The 13,037-nt window shown below is 36.8% G+C and overlaps 1 long non-coding RNA gene across 1 annotated transcript; it reads left to right on the forward strand.

Annotated features, from left to right (window-relative positions):
• Nucleotides 1-918: 918 nt before the first annotated feature.
• On the forward strand, nt 919-10,805 carry LOC142162862 (uncharacterized). The gene is made up of 2 exons (XR_012694339.1): nt 919-1,705; nt 10,560-10,805. It is a non-coding gene; the product is annotated as an uncharacterized LOC142162862 (long non-coding RNA).
• Nucleotides 10,806-13,037: the final 2,232 nt, after the last annotated feature.

A 13,037-nucleotide genomic window follows, 5' to 3' on the forward strand; every position in this document is an offset into this window, starting at 1 on the left:
TACGGCCAAAGAAATATCTGAAAGGTCTTACGGGTTTGCTGGAAATCAAGCCTCGGGGTGATATTATAAGAGCGTTGGTCACTTGCTGGGACCCAGCGCACAATGTCTTCCACTTCCCAGATTTTGAGCTCACCCCAACTCTGGAGGAAATTGCCGGGTACATCGGAAATGCTGAGGTTCCGTTAAGAGAAAAATATCTGGTTGCTCCAAGAGCCATCACGGTGCATCAGTTTTTAGATTCATTAAAAATACCCAGGACAGTCCATAATCCAGATTTGGCAAAAGGCTTCTGTACTCTGTAAATAAGAAAAGAAGTTGGAACGAAATCATACATGATAAAGAAACATGTCATTCAAACAACAAACCTTTTGAACTTTCAAGAATAACAATAATAATCCTATTTTGTAAAATCAAAAGTATCTTATCTAGTGAAACATGAATCCCTGCCATTTTGTCATAGTTCCACAAGCCCAAAGGCAATTTCTTTTCACCACTGTATTATAACCAATTTCCCCCAAAAACCATATATAGAATAAGACCAGATGTCCCTCTAAAATTATTTTGCATGTTCTTTCAAGTGAAAAATTATGTCCTAATAACGAGAGCTTATCTTATGCGCTAAAAAAGAAGAAGAAGAAGTAATTGAAACTACACTTGAAGAAATTAATTAAAAAAACTACTCCATTATTGATAGTGAAGACATGTGATTTTTGACCCTCCCCAAGTTTTTTCATATTTTAGCATGTAAATATTTAATATAGGCCTAATATAGCTATTTCAACTCATTTTTACTCTTTTACTTTATTTTATTACAAGAAAACGTAAATTACAAAAAAAAAAAAATAGGTTCATTAATATTTTGAAGTCATTTTTAATCTTGAAAAATACCAAAAAAAATATAGTTTTGTTTTAGCGGCAAGTCCTATTTTAATGGTTATTTTACTTAAGTAGGATTAATTTAAATAAGATCGTACTTTATTCTCGTTCGCGGGAAAAGAATCAAATTTGGGCTCGAGCAACCCATTTTTAGGCCTAATTTTGAACCTAGCCCATAATCCCTGAGCCCAATACCCTTAACACCTTTCTTAAAACCTAGGGACCTAAGGAAAAAGCTGAAGAGGAGCCGCAAGAAAATAGAACGCCCCTCCCCTCCAATATTCTGCTATATGAGCTTCCAAATTCCAACTCTAGCTATTACAATTACATTATGACTAAGTATTTGGGATGACGATTAGAGATAAGATTTTCAAATTACACCACCACATGTCAACTTCTTCTTCGATTTCTGAGAAATCAGGCCAACGACTCGATTTTTCCTTCTCCAATATTCATGCTCGTCAGTTCTGCTAGAAACGATCATTGTTGTTGTACAAATCTTGGCTTGGTGGTTCTATATTATTAATATACTGAAAAAGGTGATTTGGAGTGAGTGTGTCGTTCGAGTCGTCGAGTTCGAGGTTCCGACGTGGTCTTGCTTCCAGAATTTTGTTCGAATTTCTTGGAATATTAGCTTGAAGCTTTTGTCCGGTGCTTGTCTATGTTGTAAAGCTTTCTTAGAGAAGCTTTTCTCTATTCAATCAGAGAACACAGTTTTGGCTTCATCAAAGGATGTTGTATCTTTGGTTGGCTATCCGTTTGGAGGTTGGCTATCTGTTTGGAGGAGAAACCATATATGTGACTAAGGGAGTGTTTTTCAAGAATTGAGGTTTGTTTTCTGTTGTTCACATTTCAATTAAGGTAGTATTAATTTATTCCTTGGCTGATGGTAACTATCTCTAGATGGTTTTACTTAAAAAATTTGATCGTTACTCTTGCTTGGACCAATGTAGGTTTTGAACTATTCAATCTTAAAGTATAATATTTTCTAGAATTTAGATTAATAAGTGGATAAGGTTAGGAAAAGAAACTTGTGTAGGTAATGCACGATGGCCACAACTGTTGCCAATTCACTGTGTACAGCTATAACAGATTTAATTGCTGAAAGTGAGTGCGCTGTAGAGGAAAACTGATTTGTTTTCCCACGTTAGTTTGTATTTCATATTGGTTTACTTTTTCATTTGTTTAGTCATAGAAATCATCATAACTACGGGTACGGTTTCTGTGACGTGGTTGTAATACCTAATTTCAAATTAGATTTAAATAGGAGTATCTTTAGTTTGCTTAGTGAAATATAATTCTTTTAATAAAATTGAGGTGTGTCGTGCCAAACAAAATCTCAAAATTCATGGCCCTCATTTAATTAATACTTGAATCCTTAGAAGTCGAGGGGCACCATTTAGTTGATCTTCCATGGCCCTCGCAAAGCTGAAAGTGCATAGTTGCTTTAAACGCGCTATTTTAAAAACTACCTTCCTGAACTCGTGTGTACATTTCATGTGACCCAAATCCAAATCTCAATAATGTTAAATAAAATGTGTCTCAGACTGCGGGTGCATTTCATGTGGCGTGGTCCAAAGACGTGTTTTAGATGACGTTGAAATCTTCTTAAAATTAATTAAAAGCGTTTAATAAAGTTAAAATGTACCATAGGCTAAAACATGTGTTAAAATCATATAATAGGCCGATTATAATAGTTTAAGCGACCGTGCTAGAACCACGGAATCCGAGGGTGCCTAATACCTTCACTTGGGTTAACAGAATTCCTTACCTAGAATATCTGGTTCGCAGACTTCAAAAGGAAAGTCGAATTTTCCTCGATTTGGGATTTAGAATAAACCGGTGACTTGGGACACCAAATAAACTATCCCAAGTGGCGACTCTGATTTTAATAATTAATCCCATTTCGAATGATGTCACTTAAAGTGGAAAAACTCCCTTGTACTACCTTCGGGTGTGTAAAAAGGAGGTGTGACAGCTCTGGCGACTCTGCTGGGAATAAGAACCCAGAATCTCTGGTTCAGGATTCAAGAATTCGAGCTTAGAATAACTGTTATAGTTGGCTTTTATCTATTATCTGATTTTTACATGTTGAGCCTAATGTGTTAAATGCCGCTTTTACCGGTATGATATTGTTTGGACTGTATATAAATTGCTACGAAACCCTCTTCTCTCCGAGTCTTCTAAATCATCTAAGAAGTGTGCTCTTCGTGTGACTTCTTTTCTGTTAGAGTCATATCCCAATTTCAGAACGAGGTTCGGACAAGTTGCAAAGCCGGTGAAGCTTCTGTATTCCCGGTACGCTGCTTCCCCCTCGGCTCGAGCTGTCCGCTAGGGTAAGCCAGGTCTAGAACAATACACCTAGGTTTTAAACCTAGTATAACAAAGCCTTATGTCGGTTCACAATTAGGAACCCTTGTTTGCATCACGTGCATGTGACTTTGGAGACTCAACACAGGGGTTGGGTCTGTCTAGGACAGATATGCCCAAATTAAAAAGACCATCCTAATGCATCTTACGTGCTACTTACGCATCTGTTTGTTTCGGCTTGCATGTTGACCGGGTTCTAGAATAGGGAAAGAAAAAAAAACAGAAAAAAAAGTGAGGTAGATATTTAAAAAATTCTGAAACTCTACCGAAATTCTGAAAAATAAAGGTCATTTCAAAATGAGCCAAAGTTTTCAAAGTTCTGCTTCCCTGTTCCGTCAAAATGGGCGAACTACGCGGGTCTGATTCTCACCGGATGTGAGATACGTAGGCAAACTTCATCGGTTCCAGCCCACAATTTTCGAAAATCCATAAATATTTTCCTTTACTTCCTTCTTTAGGAAAGTCTTTATTTTAGACCCCAATTTGAAAAAAAAAGTCCAAAAATATTTTTCTTTACTTCCTTCTTTAAAAAAGTCTTTATTTTAGACCCTAATTTTCAAAAATCCAAAAATATTTTCCTTTACTTCCTTCTTTAGAAAATTCTTTCTTTGAGACCACAATTTTCAAAAACATCCAAAAATAATTTTTATTTACTTCCTTTTTAGAAAAGTCTTTTTTTGAGAACTAATTTTAAAAAAAATCCGAAAATATTTTTTTTTAAATTCTTCTAAAAAACCAAAAATATTTTCATTTTTCTTTGAAAAATTAAAAAGAAATTCAAGATTCAAAAATATTCTTTTTCTTTACAAGTATTTCTTTCATAAATTCAAAATAAAAGTCCAAAAAATCAAAAATATTTTCTTTCTTCTTTAGAAGTTTTTCTTTCGAAATTCCAAAAAAAAAAGGTCAAAATTCAAAAAAACAATCTTTCTTCTTTAGAAGTCTTTCTTTTCAAAAATTCTGGAAAAAAAATCAAAATCAAAATTCAAAAATATTCTCTTTCTTCTTTATAAGTCTTTCTTTCGAAAAAATAAAATAAAAAATTCAAAAAAAAATTAGTTTATTTACTTTGTTCATGATCTTCCCGAACTACGCAAGATCTGATTCATGTTCCCACATGATACGTAGGCAACCCACATCAGGTTCGATCACTATTAAAAATAAATGAAAATAAATGTAGAAATGAAAAATATTGATAATAATAAGGACCGATTGAGTCCATTCTAACATATTTTGTTTTGAATTGTGAAGAAAGTTGAGGTGGTCGGTTTGTGGTAAGCTAGAAACACAAGATCCAAGGAAAAATGATAACTGACATCGAAGCTGTTACAAGTGCTCAAGAGACTCAGGGTCAGAGGGTTCAACAGGAGTCTACTGTATTTGAGAAAAATAGAATATTGAAACAGCAAATGATAGAAATGTGTCAAACATGGGCCAGTGGTCAAGGACAGCCTCGTCATGAGTCACAATTTGCTACTTAGCAAGAGCAATACCACTCTCCTAAGTACTACTCGTACTCGTTTGATCTTCCTGCAAACATTGAGAAGCCTGCCCGAAAGGTGGTGCAGGAAGAAATGACCCAAAGAGTGAAAAGCTTAGAACAACGGTTGAAAAACATGCAAGGGTTGGCAGGTCAAAAGAGTGTTGCCTTCAAAGATCTATGTATGTTCCTCGATGTCCACTTGCCGCCTGGTTTCAAGACTCCCAAATTTGAAAAGTATGATGGACATAGAGATCCCATAGCCCACCTGAAAAGGTATTGCAATCAACTGAGATGTGTGGGAAGAAATGAAGAATTGTTGATGGCTTGTTTTAGGGAAAGCCTTACGGGAGTAGCATCTGAATGGTTTTTGGATCAAGACACATCTCGCTGGTATGTCTGGGATGACATGGCACAGGACTTTGTCAAACAGTTCCAATACAACATTGACATGGCCCCAGACTGCAATTCCCTTTCAAACTTGAAGAAGAAACCAACTGAAAGTTTTAGGGAATATGCCATTAAATGGAGAGAGCAAACGTCCAGAGTTAAGCCACCTATGGATGAGCACGGGTTAGTCACTGTCTTCCTTCAAGCTCAAGAGCCAAATTATTTTCAGAATATGATGTCCGCAGTGGGTAAATCCTTCTCAGAAGAAATCAAAATGGGGGAAATGATTGAGAAGGTCTTAAGACAAGCAAAATTATAAGTCAAGCATTCTCAAAGCCGCAACTCAGGCTGTCCCGATTGAATCCAATAATTTTAGTGACACGAATGAGAAGCACAAAGAAAGGGTCGAGAAGAGGTCCTAGGAGAGCATCTCGAAGTTATGAGCAACCTCATCAGGTTTCCCATGATTCCCCTGAATACTATTATCCACTTCAGAACCCTCAATACTCTGTTGCTGCACCTCAGTAGTTGCCCGGCCACCAAGACACCCCGGAAGGCGAGTACCAGCACCGTAAAATCTCCACCAGCCTCCACAAATTCAAATACCCTATAACCCACATCCAAGCCAGGGGTATAGAAGGGAACAAAGGCTGAAAGATAATTTTACACCAATAGGAGAGTCCTATGCAAGTTTGTTTGAGAAATTAAAGCATTATGATATGATTGCACCTATTCCTCCAAATCATGTGGACCCACGTGCAAGAAGCTTTGACCCTTCTCAAAGGCGTGTATACCATTCCAATGCCCGGGGGCACAATATTGAAAGTTGTTGGGATTTGAAAAGAGAAATAGAAAGGATGATCCAGGAAAGCCTGATTGTGATCCAAGACAGTGACACCCAGAATATTGCGCAGAATTCTTTACCTGCACATGATGATGCACACTTTGTAGGGATGATGCCTGGTGACATGGAGTATGAGAATCCTCTGGGGAACTTGCTAACTGAAGTTAATGATGTTGAAATTGGAGAAGGCTCTGCTGATTCTGATGAGCAAATTTGTGGCTAAAGATCAAGTCTAGCAATTGAAAAGTCATTCCCTCCTCACTAGGAAGGAATCTTGGTAGCTTGTTTTGATGTTTTTTCTATTATCTGGGTTATTTCAGGGTTGTGATCCAGATTTTATTTGTTTTATTGAGTCAAACCCTTCTATCATTCCATTCTGTTTGTGTGAGTCTTGTTTGTCTGTTCTATTGCTATTTTCATTATTCGAATTATTTTAGGGTTGTAACTCGTATTTTGGGTTGCTTGTTTAGTTGTAACACCCTTTCATCCTTTAATCAATAAAATACAGTTTGTCCTTTTGTGTTATTCTGTTCCTACTTCTTTTGTCGCTAGTTCTAATGACATGACATGCATGCGGAAATTTTGGCCAGATCTTAGGAACTGATTTAATCTAGAATTGGATAACTAAAAAAAATAAATTTGAGGATGAATAAAGAGTTGGAATACTTTGGAACTAAGGTCGAGTAAAATTCACTTTCAAATCATTGTGAAGATCGGGATTAAGGATGTTTAATCAATTGAAGTTTGTTTAAATGTTTGTCACTAAAGGATGAAAAAATGTCTTGTGACCATGGCACACCAAGAAGACAGACATGTTCGCCAATGCTGTGATCGCGAAAAGATACCATGTTTAATGTTCTTGAGGTTGGGAGGTGTAGACATGTGATTTTTGATCCTCCCCGAGATTTCACCCATTTTAGCGTAAATATTTAATTTAGGCATAATATAGATATTTTGAGTAATTTTGGCTCTTTTACTTTATTTTATTACAAGAAAACAAAAATTACAAAAATAGGTTCATTAATGTTTTATAGTCATTTTTAATCTTAAAAAAAAATACAAAAATAGTATCGTATTTTTATTTTAATATGATATTTGAAAATACCAAAAATAGGTTTGTTTTAATGGTTAGTTTTATTTTAGTAATTATTTGAATAGTAGGATTAATTAATAAATGGGACCGTATTTTTAATCTCGTTCGCAGGGAAAAAATAAAGCTTGGGCTTTAGCAACCCATTTTAGGCCTAATTTTGGACCTAGCCCATAATTCCCAAGCCCAGAATTCCTAGGTCCATACTCCTTAACCTAAAAACCCTACAACTATCTAGACCTAGACTCTACAATATAAAAAGAGGCCTAAGACTAAAAAAAAAAGTCTAAAGAAGGAAGGCTGAATGAAAAGCTGAAAAGGGCTGAGCAGCTTTTGAAAGAGACCCCCCTCCCCCCCCCCCCCCCCCGTATCATCGTCTTCTCAAAACGACCCCCCATGATCTCATCTTCCTCGATCAAAAAACCGACGACCCCTGCTTCTTCACTCGATCCCAAACACAGCAGCCATCAGCAACCTTCTCATGCCGCAACAGCCATAACAAAAATGACCCCCACCCGTTCTCTTCATCTTCTGTAGCCACCACTCGTCCACCCTCATGCATCTCACCCTTCCCCTCACCACACGACCATGCACGCATGTACATCGGCAAGAACAAATACAGAAAAACAGGGGTTCCAGACAAGATTTTCGATAGAAATGGATATAAGATAGTTCTGGGGTTGGGAGCGTTTTCTTCTTGGTTTCTTTGGTATTTCAAAAATCATAAAATACAGCCCAAAAAAAATATTTCAATCTTTCTGTCTCTACTTTTCAATTCTAGTTTTGATTTTAAGATGAAATATAGTTGAATCAATTTTGTTCGTCGTCGCTGCCCGAGGTTCGCCGTGCGCAGTTCAGTTTGTGGTTTTGTTCAAATTCGATTACTATTCGATCTTGTGTTTCTCTATTGTTGTTCGAATTGTGGTCGCCGGGCTCGATTTTTGGTTGTAGCATTTTATCTGGTGGGTTCGGATTCATCGACATTCACTGTTTGCCGTCGAATTCAGAGTCGTCGTTTCAGTTGGTTCGGCGATTTGAAGGATCTTATTCCAAGTTATCCGGTTCTGAATTTGGAAATAATGCTATTATTTGAACTAAGATTATCAATATTGAATTTCGGACCAACCTTTTTTCGTGGTTTTTAGATTTGTTAAAGCTGAGAGAACATTTAAATGCCTTTTCCTTAGAAAGCTTTATATTTGGCCTCGATTCCAGCGTGAACAGTGATTAAAGGGTGGGTTTAAATCGTTGAGTTTCCGGTTCTAATTCGGGTTTCGTCAGCGATTCGTCACATTTTGAGTGTTAAAAATTGAAACGACCAATTTCCCGGTTACATTGAGGTCCAATTCGATCATCCTCTATCCGTTTTATTCAAGCTTAATGTTAAATGTTTGTTTGGTGATATGATCGTTGTTTGTGTAGTTGTTTTTCATTGTTTTGAATTTTCTCATTTAGTTACCTGCTAATATGTTTGCTTGAATTGGTTATAGCTGAACATGATGTTGTCACAGTATAGATATTGGGTTGCTAGTATTCAACTGAACTACGTCGTTAGAATTAAATTAGCTTCTGGGTGTGCCACATTAATAGAAATAGTCTATGGCCCTCTTGGCTTCAAATAAGAAATTTTAGACAATGAATTGAGGTGTGCCATACTTAGCTAATATAGTTATGGCCTTCACGAGTTAGCTTAGAAATCTCTTGATTAGAATAAATCGAGGTGCGCCGTGCCAAACAAAAATGACAATTGCATGACCCTTGTTTTAATCAATTTTCTTTAAAATCCTTAGAATTCGAGGCGCTCCAGTTAGCAAATTTTCCATGTCCCTCGCAAAGTTGCAAACGCATAGTTGCTTTAGGCGCGTTGTTTTAATAATTTACCTTCCTAAATTCGAGTGCGCATTTATGTGACCCAAATCCAAATCTCAGCGATGTTAAAATATGTCAAGAACCACGAGTGCATTTATGTGACTTGGTTCGAGACGTTATTTCATAACGTTGCAATCTTCTTAAAAATGAATAAATGCGGTTAAAGTTAAAATTCGCACATAGGTTCATAATTGTTTAAAAATTAGATAATTAAGCTGAATATAACAGTTGAGCGACCATGCTAGAACCACGAAACTCGGGAGTGCCTAACACCTTCTCCCAGGTTAACAGAATTCCTTACCCGAATTTCTGGTTCGCGAACTGTTAAACAAAGTCAATTTTTCCTCGACTCGGGATTTGAAATCGGTAATTTGGGACACCATAAACTATCCCAAGTGATGACTCTGATTTTTAATAGAATAATCCCGTTTCGATTGTCACTTTAAGTTGGAAAAAAACTCCATTTATACCCCTTCCGGGGTAGAAAAAGGAGGTGTGACAGCTCTGACGACTCTGTTGGAGAGACGAACCCAGAATCTCTGGTTCAGGGTTCAGAATTCGAGCTTAGATAAATTGTTGTATTTGGATTTGTCTTTTATCTGATTTTATTACATGTTTGGGCCTAATGTACTAAATGTTGTTTTTACCGCTTTGATATTATTTGAACTGTATATATAAACTGCTACAAAATCCCTCTCTTCTCTCTCTTGAGGAGTGCACGCTGGTCGTGACTTCTTTCTGTTAGTGTCCTATTCCAAATAGAACGAGGTTCGGACAAGTTGCAAAGCCTGATGATCTTTTGGTTACCGGTACGCAGCCTCTCTTCGGCTCGAGTTGTCCGCTCGGGTAAGCCAGGTCTAGAACAAATAAACCTAGGTTTTAAACCCAGTATAACAAGACCCCATGCTGGATCCCTAGTAGGAGCGCTTGCATGCATCATGTGCATTTTGACTTTGGGGACTCAACACAGGGGTTGAGTTTGTCTAAGACAGGTGCACCCAAAATAACAGACCATCTTGATGCATCTTATGTGCTACATGTTGCAATTTTCAAGGGTAAAAGGGTCGTTTGACGGACCAATGATACCTGAGGGCAGATGAAAAAAGGGAAAAAGAAAAAAAAAGAGGAAAAGAAGAGAGGGTGAAGTGTGAAAATAAAGCAAGTAGGGCCTGGTTATGTTTTTTACATTTTTATTAAGAAAAAGAAAAAAAATGAAAAGTCAAAAAGATTTTGCACTTTTTCATCGTTTTTCGAAAATAAAAAATCAATAAAAAAGGGAAAAAAAGAAAATCCAAAAAAGATTTTGCATGTTTCATCATTTTTCAAGAAAAAGCAAAAAAAATATGTTTTCTCTAAATTAGTTATTTTTTTTTAATTCTCGCCCGTATCCAATCGGCCCGAACTCCGCATACCTGATTCTCGTCTTTCGGGGTATGATACGTAGGCAACTCACATAGGGTCCGGTCTTCCTAGTAAATCTTAGGTTCTTGGCTTTGCGGGGTCTTAGCCAAATTTTGTACTTCTAACCACCTTTTGGCCAAATAAGTCATTTTGCAAAAATAGCCTCAATTATGTCTGACATGTGTCTAGTAGGGAATGTTATTGTCTCACATAGTGTTGGTTTAAGTTTTCTCATACAGGTGTGGATCCACTTACCGGAGTTTGAGCATGACTAATACCACAAGACCACCGCATTCAGGAGTTGCTTAAGGAGATTTTTTATATTTGTTATTTTTATGTTTATTTTTTGAGTATGTTTTTTTTATGTCGTCTTTTACTTTCTAGTTTTGTACAACAATGTCGAGTTCTTTGTTATTGTACTTTTTATTTTGTATTGGAAAAAGATGTGTTATAAATCAAAAATCCAAAAAAAGATATTTTGCATTTTTATATTTCCGTTAGAATTTTCTTTAGGAATAGTACTCCTAGAAATTGAAAAAAAATCGTTTGATGTGGTTTTTCCTTTAGCCAATTAATATCTAGAACTTAAAATAAAAATTTATTTTTATATTTCTTTTAGTATATTAGGACTACAAAAAAAAGAATTTTTGTTTTTAGTACCTCTTTAAAGGTTTCCTCTAAGATATTAATTTCAAAAAATCCAAAAAAAAAAAATTGAAAAATGAATAGAAAAAAATTTCTTTTATTTTTACTAGATTTAGGACATTGTACATAGAAGAAATAAGATACTCTATCTTCTATTTATTTTTAAAATTTCTCCTTTAGGTAATTAAAAATTGAAATCCAAAAACAGTTTTTATCTTTTTCATTTCTCGTTACGAAGTTTTTCTTCACGGATGTCAAATGAAAATTCAAAAAAAAAGAGTCAAAAAAATATCTTTCTCTTCTAGGATTTTTCCTTAATAGAGTTTTTTTTCCAAAAAGAAAAAAAAAAGAAAAAAAATTCGTTAAGCTTGAGTTTAGAATAGGTTATAGAACATTAAGTCTAGAAAATTCAAAAAAAAAAAAGGTTTTGCTTCTTTTATTTCTCTTTTCTCATCGGATTAGTCATTAAGGTAAAAAAAGGAGAGAATGTTAGTTTGTTTCCTTTATTCCTGACGCAAAGATCTGATTCATGCGGCGTCATGATACGTAGGCAACCTACATAGGGTTCGATCGAATCTTTTTTTTTACTGTTAAAAAAAAAAGTAAAAGGGAAAAAAAGAGATGAAATTGTGGGATGTGAGAAATGAGAGGAAAGAAAAAAGTGAAATTAGAAGAAGAGGAAGGAAAATGATCAAGCAAGTGTCAGGAAAGAAAGAAAAGAGAAGATTGAAATGAACAAATTGGGATGATGCCAACTGACCTTTGTACCCTCGAAGTCATTTTAGAACCGATAACTGTGGCTAGGTGCATCGCACATAAAGTGAGATTATCTTATGTTAAATGCCCTAACGCTAACATGATGGCTTCATTTTGTTATATTCATTGTAGAGGGATAGTTGGTTTGTGGTTTTAAAGTGGTAACTCTTCTCTGCAACATAAAGTCAAAAGGCAATGACAGACAATAACAGAACTGAGTTGGTTGATACCGGCACTCGAAAACAGTTGGTTAAATAGGACAAAGGGTTGGTTGAAGAGGTGAGGATGTTAAGATAACACATGGCAGACATGTATCAGGCCTGGATGACTGGGAAGGCACCACCCCCGCCACCACCTAGCTTCCTAAATGCTACCCTTACCCAAGCTCCGAACACAATGCCAGATGATCCTCCATACTTTCCAGATCTACCCGCTTATCACAGCTTTCCCAACCGTCGTAGTAGCTCCATCACTCATCCTCCAATTGCCTCTCCCTAAAATCGCCCCCTGTCTCATCCACTATCCCCGACAATGAATACTCACTCAAAGCTCATGATGCCCAATATTACCCCTCAAAAGTTGCCCACAAGGTTCCCAACTCATACAAGCAGGGTCCGCGAGATGGGCCTCATGTTGAAAATAAAAAGTTCATAGGAAGAGAAGGGCGTGATGATATACCCAGGACGCTGAAAGGCATAGAACAGTCCTTAAAGAAAAAGCAAGGAATGGGAGACCAGGGTAGCATGGCTTACAAAGAACTGTCTGTGTCCCCTAACGTTCGTCTGCCTGCGGGGTTTAAAGTGCCAAAGTTTAACTTATATGATGGGTGTGGGGATACGGTAGCCCATTTGAGGGATTATTGCAGTGAAATGAGAAGTGTTGGCGAGAAAGATGATTTGTTGATGGCGTACTTCAGTGAGAGCCTGACTGGGGCAGCTTTGGAATGGCATAATCGTCAAGATGTTGGTAAGTGGCCTACATTGGGTGACATGACTCAAGATTTTGTTCGATACTTTCAATACAGATCAGGCGTTACCCCATACCACTCCTCCCTATCTAGAATGGAAAAGAAGCCGGAGGAAAGCTTTAGAGAATTTGGACTCAGATGGAGGGAACAGGCTGCTCGAGTCAATACCTCAATTGGTGAAGAAGAAATGGTTGAGCTTTTCCTAAAAGCCCAGGGGCCCACCTACTTCAGTCATTTGATCCAGGCCTTGGGAAAGCCTTTAAATGATGTGTTAAAAATGGGGGAGATGGTAGAAGAGGGAATCAAATCAGGCAAAATCATGAGTTGGTCGAAAGACATTCAGAACATC

The sequence above is a fragment of the Nicotiana tabacum genome, chromosome 8, assembly GCF_000715075.1.
Source record: "Nicotiana tabacum cultivar K326 chromosome 8, ASM71507v2, whole genome shotgun sequence".
In the NCBI taxonomy this organism is placed as follows: Eukaryota; Viridiplantae; Streptophyta; class Magnoliopsida; order Solanales; family Solanaceae; genus Nicotiana; species Nicotiana tabacum.